The sequence below is a fragment of the Galeopterus variegatus genome, unplaced genomic scaffold, assembly GCF_000696425.1.
Source record: "Galeopterus variegatus unplaced genomic scaffold, G_variegatus-3.0.2 Scaffold2750, whole genome shotgun sequence".
Classification (NCBI taxonomy): domain Eukaryota; kingdom Metazoa; phylum Chordata; class Mammalia; order Dermoptera; family Cynocephalidae; genus Galeopterus; species Galeopterus variegatus.
In genome coordinates, this window is record NW_007728861.1 from 22,886 (window position 1) to 35,881 (window position 12,996).

General features: G+C 37.3%; 1 long non-coding RNA gene across 1 annotated transcript; it reads left to right on the forward strand.

Moving 5' to 3' along the window:
• Positions 1–8,217: 8,217 nt before the first annotated feature.
• On the forward strand, positions 8,218–9,547 carry LOC103598825. Its single transcript, XR_551233.1, has 2 exons — positions 8,218–8,285; positions 9,093–9,547. It is a non-coding gene; the product is annotated as an uncharacterized LOC103598825 (long non-coding RNA).
• The last annotated feature ends 3,449 nt before the right edge of the window (positions 9,548–12,996 follow it).

Here is a 12,996-nt window from a genome sequence, read left to right on the forward strand (position 1 = left end):
GAGATGAAATGAGACTTCTTTCTTCCCGATTCAAATAACACATTTCACAGTAATAAGAAATAAATATTCAAATGTAAACATTGAAGAAGGGAGGATATTGACTACATTTGACTATAAAATTACTAGAGGGAAAGAGGAGAAGGATAAATTTCAAGGGCAAATAACTTTATAAAAATTTCTTAAAAGTTTTTGTGAAATGTATATGTGAAACATAGATAACTAACCCCTTCTATAAACTATTGCTGCACTAAATTTGGCTTAGTGATCTGATCAAGATGTCCGGGAATTTTCCCCTATGGGGAATGATGGAGTTTGGATGTGTTGTCCCCTCCAAAACTCATGTGAAAATTTGATCCCCAATGTGGCAGTGTTGGAAACTGATTGAGTCACGGGGGCGGATCCCTCATGAATGGATTAATGTTCTCCCTGGGGGAGGGGGGATTAATGAGTGAGTTCTCGCTCTATTAGTTCCCGCGAGAGCGCATTGCTTAAAAAGACCCTGACACCTTCTCTCTCTCTCTCTTGCTTCCTCTCGCCATGTGATCTGCTTGTACCCGCCAGCTGCCTGCCACTTTCCGCCATGAGTAGAAGCAGCCTGAGGCCTGTGCCAGATGCAGCTGTCCCAGAATCGTAAGCCAAATAAACCTCTCTTCTTTATAAATTACCCAATTTCAGATAATTCTGTTATAGCAACACAAAACGGACTAATACAGGGAAAATTGGAGGGGATAGGTAAATCACAATTGATGAAATGTTCATAATTTTCATAACTCAAGGGGAATCTCTTGTACAATTTTCTCTACCTTAGTGTAGTTCAAATATTTCCACAATGGCAAATTGGAAAAAAAAAAAAAAGGGATCAAGAATTATATATATATATATATGTATGTGAGTCTTACAGAGAAACATAAACAAAGATCATTCCTTGTTGGTGGGTAAATATCTCTCTTATCTTTCCTGTTAACTTCTCATTCCTATTTACTCTCATTTTTTACATTTGTTTTATTTTAAAGATTCATGTTGTATCTCTAGAAATTATGAAATTCTCTTAAGTTATTTTATTTGAAATATTAGAGGGCTAGTTAATTTTAAATAACATTAAATATGACTAGCAATGACTATAACATAGTAGGTTTTAAATAAATTATATATATTATTATTATTAACTTTAATAATAGTTTTAAAGGATTTTTAGAGAAGATATGAGTATGACATCACCATAATAAAAATAAGTTTATCCATCAAGTTCCCAAAAGTAATGAGGGTCATGGTATAAAAGCTGATATTAACTTAAACCTTACTGCATCAAAGCTCCATCCTGATTTCCTAAGCTTGTGATAAAAATTAACTGTGAGAGCCACAAAATAATCATGGTAGTATCGTTAAACTTGCAAATAGCTAAAAATTCTGTCATTAACATGATGTTTGGATGCACCTAAAGATTATATCTTTTGGAGCTGGCCAGTTAGTTCAGTTGGATAGAGCACTGCCTTGTAACACCAAAGTCAAGGGTTTGGAACCCTTTACTGCCAGTCATCGAAAAAACAAAAACAAAAGAATGACTAGATCTTTTCTATCACTATTTCTTAATTATTTCAGGAATAAGGAGGTAACATGTGGAATAATTTACACAAACCATAGAAATTTGGCAGAATATGAAAATTATAGAATAATTCAAGGCATTTACTAAAATTTATTCATAACACTAAATTGGTTACATTAGGAAATGGATAATTTAACTTGTATTAATTATTCAGTTGAGTATAAAATTGCAATGTTTCTAAAGTAGAAACATAACTGACATAATACTGATCATTTCCATTGTTCTCTATGAAATTAAAAAATACACTTAGACTAAGGTAGGTTTCAAATATTTCAGTTTATCTATGTGATTTTAGAATAAATTCGCTAATTGAAAAATACCTGGAGGAATAGGAATAATATAAACATAATTAAGCAGTTTTAAAAAGGAGGGGGATTAAAAATCCTTAGTGATTAGTGATAACTCTTTTCTAGTAAAGAAGAATTCTAGTGAGCTAGAATTGTACAAATCCTTTCCTGGAAGTGAAATAGCTTCTTCATATTCCTTTCTAGTGTCTATATTTGCTGTCTTGGAGACTATTTCTCTTCCATCCCTGTGGCCATATATGAAATGGACGTTTGAAAGCAGATTCTCCTTGAGGAATCCCTATTTTACTGCCCACTTTCCGCTTGCTTATAAATGGAAACTAAAGGGTTGCTTTTGGGATTTAAAAAAAAAAAAAAACAGGATTTTTAGTCCAGAACTGTAATTTCTTTGATAACACAATTATCTCAAAATCTAGTAGGCATTTGGTCTATTTGCTTGCAGTTGGTTCTCTGTGCCTGTAACATCTTCATATTTTTTCTGGATTTAATGATTATGTAAATTTCATCTTACTTACTGGCTTCCTTGCCTGGCCTTATCGCCTGATTGTTGGGCACAGAAGGAGCTAAATGTTTCAATTCTGTGAAGCCCCAAATTTCTGGATGTTTCTATAATCTCCGCTCACATACCTGAAAATTCTTACTCCCAAATTCATCTGTTTTGTGTAATACCTTGTTAAAAACAACCAGAAGCAGGTACAATACACCAATATAGTTACTCTTTACAACCACTTCCCTCAAAGCTACAGGCACTGTAGAACATTTTTCTTGCAGATAACCATAAATGACAATTTTAACAAACGTCTGGCCAAAGTCACACAAGGTCCCAACGTGTAACATCAGATTCTCTATACCTATTATCTGACCACTAATCCAAAGCCGTGTTTTTTAAGGGTCAGCTATACTGCACTCTTTTCTGGTTTCAAATATTGTGTCAGGCAGGGTTCAGTGGAGGAAACAAACTATTGTTATTCTAGATATTTTAAGCATAAGAGAAATACAGAGAAATAAGCTCTTATAATGTCCTGTAAGGGATAAAGAAGCATGCTGTAGCCCAAGCCTCTTGAGAAAAAGCCTAAATTAGAGAAGTGGCTCACCATAGACTGCTTCCTCTGAGACCATAACTGAGAAAATTTTGTTAAGGTGTATAGCTCCCACCACTACTATAGCACCTTGGACAGCATGAAGCTAAAGGTTAAGCAGCTGAAAGCCATAATGAAGGGAATATGGAGTCGGATTGAGAAACTAATGCAACTTCTGGTTTTTGAGACCCGAGAAGTTGGAAATGAACACTACAGACTGCTTCAGGAAAATGACTACCTTACTAGCTGATGTGCAAGGGGCTACAGAGAGGGCTGCCTTGCTCTAAACTGCACCTCTCAAATCCACAGGAAGGATTTCCTTTGTACAATTTTATTTACACCAAGAACACTAACAACAAGTGATTGCAGAAAGCCAATTTGAAGACATACCATAGAGGCCAACTGTGTAGTGATGGCTGTAGTAAGTATAATCCTAAAGAGGCCTCCCCAAGTTCCTTACCCCTGGGTATTCAATCAAATGCTACTCTAGGTACTACCGAAAAGGGATTTTTGCAGATCTAATTTCTTAAAATAAAACGATTATCCTGGATTATCCAGGTAGGCTCAATCTAATCACACAAACCTTTACTGGGGAGAAAATTCTCTGGCTGGAGGCAGAAAAGAGGCTGTAGAGGAGGAAGTTGGAGATAATCAAAGTGTGAAAAAGATTCAACTTTGTATTGTGGGTTTGAAGATGGAGCAATGAGGCCACTTACCAAGGAATGTGGCAGCCTGTAGAAACTGAGAAGAACTTCAGCTGACAAGCGGCAAGGAAATGGGGACCTCCGTCCTGTGACCACCACATCAATATTAATTCTGTGAACAATTTGCTTGAACTTGGGAGCAAATTCTTTCCCAGAACCTTCAGAAAGGAATGCAGCCTTGCTAACATCTGACACCTTGATATTGACTTTGAAAGAATCTAAGCAGAGAACCAGCTGAGCCACTCTGTGCCTGAACTTCTGACCTAGAGAACGTGAAAAATAAATTAGTGTAGCTTTAAGCTGCTAAATGCATGTTAATAGAAAACTAATAAACCAACACACCATCAACACACTAAACATACACACACAGAGATAAACGGTAGGAGGAGAGGATTTGGAGAAGAGACGAATCAATTCTGCCCAGAGGTCTTAAAGAAAACTCCTCAAAAGAGATGGAACAAAGCCTACATAAGGCTTAAATAAGTGTAGAGGGGTAGAGAATGGAGAAAATTTTATGGGTGAGAAAAATGGCCTGAGAAAGATAGAACAGATTCAATAGAAAATGAATCAGATCAGTTTTTCTGGAATAGGGGCTTCAGCAGAGGTTGAAGGATAAAGTTGGGAGAGATAACTGAGACCAGAGTGTGAAAAGTCTGGAATGAAAACCCTAACAAATTTCAGAAAAAGGAATCAAGTCACAAAAGAAACCATAATGAGAATTCTGAGACAAATGAATATATGTCTATAAAATAATGTTTTTTTTCTGCCCATGGCTCACTCGGGAGAGTGTGGTGCTGATAACACCAAGTCCACAAGTTCGGATCCCATATAGGGATGGCTGGTTGCTCACTGGGTGAGCGTGGTGCTCACAACACAAAGTCAAGGGTTAAGATCCCCTTACTGGTCATCTTTTAAAAAAATAATAATAATAATAATGTTTTTGTCAAGACATTTCTATCTAATTCATCCTGTTGTCTCTTCAGTTTCCTTCCATCTTGTGGGAATCTTCACCATTGACAGAAAACTTCTTAACTTTTCCATACGTAATGTGAGGAAAATAGAATAGTTTAGTCAGGCACCCTCACCTCAGGTCTGGTTTGGGGTGGTGCAGCATTCTTTGTAAACAAGTTGTGTGTGGGTGGGGTTAGTGCGCATGCATGCCAATGTATCTTTTTAGTTTGTTGCTAGTGTGTGTTCTTCCATTTGTGAAGCAGTGACTGGCTGGCAGAGAGCTTGAGTCTAAAAATAGAGCATGTTTACTTTGCTGGCAACTGCTCAGTTTTTCTTTGGACTTTGCCAGTAGCAGTTGAGTTTCTTTTTGGACTGCTTAGCTCTTAGACGTGTGTGTGCTGAATAAAGACTACTCTTTTCTTTTTTTTTTTTTTTTTCGTCCTTTTTTGAGACTGGCCACACCGCACTCAGCCAGTGAGCGCACCGGCGGTCATTCCTATATAGGATCCCAACCCGCGGCGGGAGCGCTGCTGCACTCCCAGCGCCACACTCTCCCGAGTGCGCCACGGCTCGGCCCAAGACTACTCTTTTCAACCAAGTCTCCAAGGACCCTTTTTCCTGTTACTTAGCTCCTGGGCCTGTGTGCCAAGGGTGTGTGAACAGGCTCAAGGGGTCTGTGAGACCTAGCCCTAGCTCTACATGTAGATTTTCTGCTGGTGTCTGCCTACCTATGTCATACATTTGCCTAGTTTTGCTTATGACCATGTCTAAACAATAACATAAATGAAACAAAACAAGATCTAGTGAGAAAATTCAATATCCCTGTGCATGTGTCTTGCCCTTTTCGGTTGCTGTAACAAAATACCTGAGACTGGGCAATTTATAAAGAACAGAAATTTATTTCTCACAGTTCCAGGGGCTGGAAAGTCCAAGAGCATGGTGTTAGAAAGTGGTGAGGACCTCGTGCTACATTATAACATGGCAGAGAAGCTGAAGGGGAAGTGGGTGCATGCAAGAGAAGCAAAATACATGGCAACAAGACTCACTTTATAACAATCTGCTCTGGTGGGAACTAATCCAGTTCCACAAGAGTGAAGACTCCCTCCCAGGATAATCTCTCTTAATGACCTAATCACCTCTTAAAGTCTCTACTTCCCAGTGTCACTACACCGGGGACCAAATTTCCAACACATGAATTCCAGGGGAAACACTCAAACCATAGCAGTATGACTGCCAGAGATCAGAAGAGGAAATATATGTTTTTACTCATCTGCGTATTGACATTTTTAACACAGAGACACTGATCTTTTTCCATAACAAATTGCTTGTATATTACACAGTAAATTTCCATCACCCAAAGTTATTTCGTTAAGGTTTCTTTTAGGCAGCAGACAGATTTTGTTCAAGCATGTCTTATTAATCTTTATTCTTTTAAAATCATCAGATTTCCCTACCCTACTTTTATCTACAAATAGTTTTTAATTTCCCAATAAAGTATGTCAGTATTACTAGAACACACACACATTCTCTAAGTGCATTCACTTTTGCTTGCCAAGTGTAGAATGCTGGTGCTGGATAAGCACCTGTAAACTGAGAAATATAATCAAAAAATAAACAAACACATACAAAGCCTTTTAGCAAATTGGTGGATGCCTGTGGAGCTGCTGTCCTCAGAGGAAGCATCCAGCTCCTTTACACCTCCAATTGGAACAGCATTAAACAAAAATACGAGAAATTTAGGTCCAAATTTTGGTACATGCTAACAAAACATTCTATATACTTCTTTCTTCTCCTCCTCAAATGGCAGCATTTTATGCTGAAATAGCTAAAAAAAATTTCTAAAAGACATCAATTTTTTCATTTGTTAGATTTTAAATACTATAACTTCAACAATTGACTTGTTATAACTTCAACTACATACGCACTGGCAGAATCAAAAAAAAATTGGCAGAATCAGTTGTACACATGTGAACATGTACCCTTAGACTTTAAAGCAGACATTTAGTAATTTCAATTCATTATTTTAATTTGGCCTGTATAGCTCAAATTCCTTACATGTGGATTCTTTTTCAAGATTTTTTTTTTTTTTGATAAATTAAAACTTTCTTTAGAAGGATATTTTCTATCACTTTTTTTTTTAATATATCAAAGGTACAGATAGTAGATGTGGCTAACAGAAAAGCCCAAGAACAATACTTATCAAAAGTTTCAACACTCACTCAAAAATAATTTTGATCAATTTGCAGAGGTATCACAGACAGATTTCCTTTTCCTCAAAAAATAGTTCTAGTATTTGAGAGAAGGAAAAAAACTAGAGGATTTTATTAAAAACATCAAACATCAATTTCTGTTGCATCTTCTAAGATCTGGAAAAAGAGGATTTGGACTTGATTTTCTAATCAGTCTCTTCTACTTGCACTTGGAAACATTCCCTCCTGTCACATGAAAATTCCCTAGCAAAAAAAAAAAAGTAGTTTTGTTTTAGTTTGGCTTATGTTGTCATAGAGAATTAATTCGTTTTCTATTTATTATAGAGTAAGTTTAGCTTTCTCAATTTAAGAAGAATATGCTTATATCCAAAGCTGTTATGGATCCCTGACAGATGACTTAAATTACACCAAAAGAACATGGCTAGCCATTATCTGGTGAGCCCCCAAATTACCCCCTCTAACATTCTTTTGTGAACATTTCTTTTTTTTTTTTTTTTCCCTTTTTTTTGTCTTTTTTTTTTTTTTTGTCGTGACCGGCAACAGATCGCAACCCTCAGTGTCGCGCCTGTACCGGACCGGGACCGGCAACGGGATTGCAACCCTCGGTGTTGCTCCCGCACCTCGCTCAGCCAGTGAGCGGGCCGATCTGTATGCGGGATCCGACCCCTCGGCGGGAGCACCGCCGCGCTTCCCAAGCGGCGCACTGTAGCAGTGCGCCACTGGGCCGGCCCCTTTTGTGAACATTTCTAAATATTGACCTATACCTCAAATGTACTTGAAGATAAAATCTTACTTTTTTCCCCCTTCTAATATCTGGGAAGTGAAATCAACTAGGATTTCCAAACCAAATTAATACATCCCTGGAAGGCCTCACCAATAGGAAATCAAAATATTAAGAAGCAAATTTATGAAGTAGAAACCTAAAATACATTGCCATGTAACCAAAATCTGAGGTCTTTCTCAGAAATTAAGGGCTATCTGTTAGATTCAGCAACATCAAATTCTGTACAACTTCAAAAGGTATTAGCACAATTGAAATTATAAATGATCTTTGCCTGAAAAGTATCTACTTACAAGTTATGCAATTAAAACTTGGTGATTAAGGCCAGCTCTGGATTTTCTTCATTATAATTTATTCAAAATATTTCTTCATTCAGAAAATTTTTTAAATGAAACTTTCTTAATAACTTACCTAAACCCTGATTTGTTTATTCATAATAGATATTATTCAAGGCTGGAAGATGGCCTCTTGTGCTCTAATTTAGAAACTTAAGAATTTGGGGGAAATTCTGGAAAGTTTTTGTGCTCTTTGTTCACTTATAATATCTTTATGCAAAATAGGTTACCACAGTTAATTACCTTGGCATGGCTTGTCTTGTGAATTGGAAAGAGAATAAACTAGATCATCTCTGGAGAACTTCAAACACTTGGAGGTACAATTGAGAAGAAATGGGGTCGATATGAATTAAGAAAGTAGATATGTTTAGAAACTGGGAATACTCAGGTGTATTGACTTGCAGACAAACCCAGGTATGAAATCTACTTAATCACACGAGTCCCAGACCATTAATTACTGTTATATGTAATTATTACAAAAAAGAGATTCTCACTTTTCCTAATACTTTGGAAATTTGCCAATAATGATATGCTTCTCTCCTAATGAGAAGTCTTCGCATGTATTTGTTAGCAAATCTCAAAAGAAACTAAAACTAAAAATGGTTCTAATTTAAGGAACAATTATAATCACTATTTTTTGATGTAAATGTGGTTTTCTTAAATTTAGACTCAAGGCCCATTAGAAGTCTTTCCGACACGTGAGAAATTTTCTTAGAAAACATGGGGAGCAGGGGACACATTCTGTCATCTCAGCCTTCACCATCCATCGAAATTTCTAAGTGGGTGGATCAGATGAACAGGTTAATGAAGACATTGCAGAGGAGATTTTCAATGTGGGGGTCTCACACGGATATTCTCACCCTGCTGCTCTCAGCCCCAGGTTTAGGAGGTGGGTCTTATGCTCTTGTTTAAGATCACCAACTCAGTGGTCTTTAAGCAGAGCAGACCACCTGTTGGGCAGGAAATGTGACCCAGTAAGAGATCTGCCCTGGCACCAAAAGGTTATCATGAAACTCATCCTCCATTTTTCTTTTTTCTGTGTTTTGGCAGCAGTGGGTATATAGGGAGATGGCAGAAATGAAACACATAAGCATTTTTTTTTTTCTTTAATGAGCACATTTTAGAGTTTGGGATCCCTAGAATCTTCTCCCAGAAGTGACTGTGAGCTGTCAGGAACCAGCTTTCAAGCACGACAGGAACCTTAACAGTGGGAATAATGTCTCCATCTGCAGTGATGAGCACCGAAAATAAACAGAAGATAATATGAAGGAAATTGCTGAAAACATGGTTTTAGTGGAATCTTTGAAGTGTTTTCCTCTTCAGGGAGGTGGTTGCAATTTGTTACAGCACACAAACCAGCAAGCGTTGTCTTTATTGTGTTCTTAAGAATTTGTGATAAGGTGCCAGGGTCTGAACATATGAAAAAGCAAAGACGATAAATGGAAAGATTAATGTCCTCGGGAAAATGAAGTAGTAGGTGTTTAAGTGCACGTGAAAGCTTTTCAATAAATGTCTTGTATCTGAAGCTTGTGATCTTTTATTTGATAAATAAAAAGCAAGACACAATAATTTGATTAGACTTTGCAATATATTTACCTTATTAACAATGACTCATTGAAATTCAAAAGCTATCCAGAAGTTGAGACAGGAACAAAAGCTAATGGTGTCCAACTGGTGTTAATGGGATGGTAGGACATAAAATTTTGTCCAAAAAAACCCCAGATATCTGAGAGAATGGGGGTATATAGACTCTGCAATGTTTTTGATTTAAAGTGCACTTCTTAGGCCATCTTGAATCTCCATCCTCCCCTTATTTGACACAACATCAGGGATCAAGGCACTACTCAGTGACCTTTCTGCACCTCAGTGGTTTTCTCATTTGAAAAATGCCTGTTTCTTGGATGGTAAAATATCTAATTCTACCACCTAGCATAGGTGTGATTCCCAGGAAGTCTGCCCTGAGAACTAGATGTGTGCACAAGTGATTTATTAAGGACAGGCTCCCAGGAAAAAGAAGTAAAAAGAATGGGGGAAGAAGCAGAAAAATGAAGGTGAAGAAGCCAACTAAGGGTAAAACTTTAGGAAAAGATCCAACTTCAATGTAATCCCATAGCACAACTTTAGAGTGTTAATTATGCCTCAGTTTTTGTCCTAAGTCAAAGAAGCTGGACTCCTTGGTCATAAACTTTCAAGCACTTCCTGCTCTCAGTCTGGTTGGGGCAAAGCAGCTCCTATAGCTCAGAAGATCATCCTCCAAAGAGATGTATTCCTTTCCCAGGGCAGCCACAACAAAATGCCACAGACTGGGTGGCTTAAATGACAGAAATTTACTTTCTCAGTGTTCTGGAGGCTGAATGTCCACAATCAAGGTGTTGACAGGTTTGTTTCTTCTGAGGCCTCTCTCCTGGGCTTGCAGATGGCCACCTTCTCACTATGAGGGATCAAAAAGTTCATGAAAAAAAAGTTGAGTTAAAAGATAATAACCAATTCTTCCATGAACTTTTTGAAGATCCTCTCATATGTCCTCATGTGGTCCACCCTCTATCTCTCCATGCATCAGAGTCCTATTGAATTATGGTCCCACCCTCATGACCTCATCTAACATGAATTACTTCCAAAAGACCCTACATCCAAATATAGTCACACTGGGAGTTAAGGCTTCAACATGTGAATTGTGGGGGAACATAATTAAGTTCATAGAAATAAGCAAAAACGAATAAGTAAGAAATAAGAAGAGAATTAATCAAAGACTCTAATACTCTAGCATAAAGATGGGAAACAGGGAGATGAGGGCTGTGTCTTGAAGGTACACGTGAGAAGGGAAAGAATTCTGTAAGTAGGAAATGCCTTGCAGTACAAGGGCACTATTTGAAAAGGAATGTGCATAGTGTAAAGGTAATCGAGCCTAGTCTAAGGTTCTTAATGTGCCAGTGCCACTCACTGACCAGTGAAACTCTTCCTTCCATTGCTTCTTATAAAAGAACATAGAAATAAAATATATAATTCAATCAGTCCAATCATTTTTCACTCAGTACATATGAATTCATGGTAAGTTGCCATATCAAAGAGCTAGAAAAGAAATGTTAAAAATAAGCTGTAAAATGGAAAAGTGCCATGAATATATAAATAACAATAAAACTGCCTTTGGGATTGTAGTCTACATGAAGGTGTAACTTTGTAGTCTTACCCTTTTCCTTGACTCTTTCATATGTATTTTCTTCAGTTCCAAAATACAAAATGAACTTACCAATCCTCTCACCTGAGTAAATAGCCTTTAAAGTATACGCTGCTAGTTGGGAATACGCGTGGGTCACTTGAAGTAGTTAGTTCTTCAGAGTTTTATCCTTAATTCTACATGATATTATCTTTATTGGACAATAATTCACTTCATAAAATTTAAGCCAAGTTTCATATTCAGTAAATTCTGAGATTTTTAACCGAAGAATCAGAGAAATAAAAAACATGCTAAACAAAGAACTTTTCTCTAGGTCATGTCACTCTATGCTCGTATTGTCATCTAGACAAGGGACATTTTACTGTAGGAAATAAAATCCCATTCTCACTGTGTAACTGCCCCCAGTGATCATCTGCTTCTGTGGTGTCCTTCACACTTAAGCACCGACAATCTGGTCACTTCTTGGGAATCCATAAAACCCCCAGGACAGAATAAGAGGCCTGGCGCCATTCCAGTTTATGTAATTAGACTTTTCCTTTCTAACATTTTCTTATATTTTCAATTAAGTATAACAGTTCATTTCATCAAGTTACTATGTTCTTGTTTGTTCTTCACCTTCATGACAGGTAATGTTTGCAATGTCTGTGAATTTACAGCCAGCAAGACTCTAGGTAAATGCAAACCATAATCAATTCCATCACATATCTAACTTTGATCATTTATGAGGGATCTACAGACACTCAGTGCCTCTCTCATAACATTGATAGTTTGCCTGGAATAGTATTTGAGCATTGTCCAAAATTTTATTGTCAAGTGACCTTTCCTGTTTAATGGAAAAGATAAAAAATTTTATACCAAGGAAACAGAATCTGGATAGATTGGTGGTTACAGGAGGTGAATGAGGAAAGCACATCGCATAATACTGGAAGAGGCCATAAAGCCCCACGAAAGCCACCTGCTTTCTAGGTGATTACACCAGATAAAAGAAGACAGACTAGCTCACTGGTGAGCTCACCCCTATATGTTTTCAACTCAGAGGAAATAATGATGGATCTAATGTTAAAATCTCAGCAACAGATTTCTGGTTTTACAGAATAAAAGCACTTAATAATATGACTACCTTTATAAGGATATCTTACACTTCATTTCAAATATTTGCACTTTAAAAGGTGTGGCATCCTTTCATTCAACTTAATCCTCCCAACGACCTTTTATGGTGGTGTGGGGTAAGTCACCACCAACAGCAGCTCACAATGGTTTGCCATTGCTACCCTCTTTGTGGTGTGTTCATAATACTTAGTCTGTAACCAAATAAGTGAAATGTAAATATACCATTTTACCTATATATTTTATGTCATATCTGAAGATCTTCTAGCAGTAAAAGCACAGACCCTTAAGCTTGATTTTTATATTTTGTAGTTTCTAGTGGAATTTAAGGCACAAGGAACACATAACATGAACACATACATATGAAAGCTACCTGGTCCTGAGAGTAAACTGATTTATTACAGCCAAGTAATGGAAATACCAAATCAAATTGTAAGTTCTGACTCGGTGAATACTCTGCTTTTCTGCTCCATTGCGGAATTACTCCCTTGAGAGACTGGCCCTTAGCATCCTCTGCTGCCCTTTGGCCCACCTTTCTGGATGGGATATATCAAGAACTACAGCATGCCATTTCAAACCAAAATAAACCTTTCTGAGGGGTGAGGTGGGGGGTGTTAGAGGCAAATCCTATTAGTACATAAACCCATAGCATTAGTAAGGGTTTCTCTGGCTGTTTAGGAAATCCACTCAAATGCAGATATGGAACAAAAGTACATTAAGCTTTTAGGCAGAATATAATCAGTAAC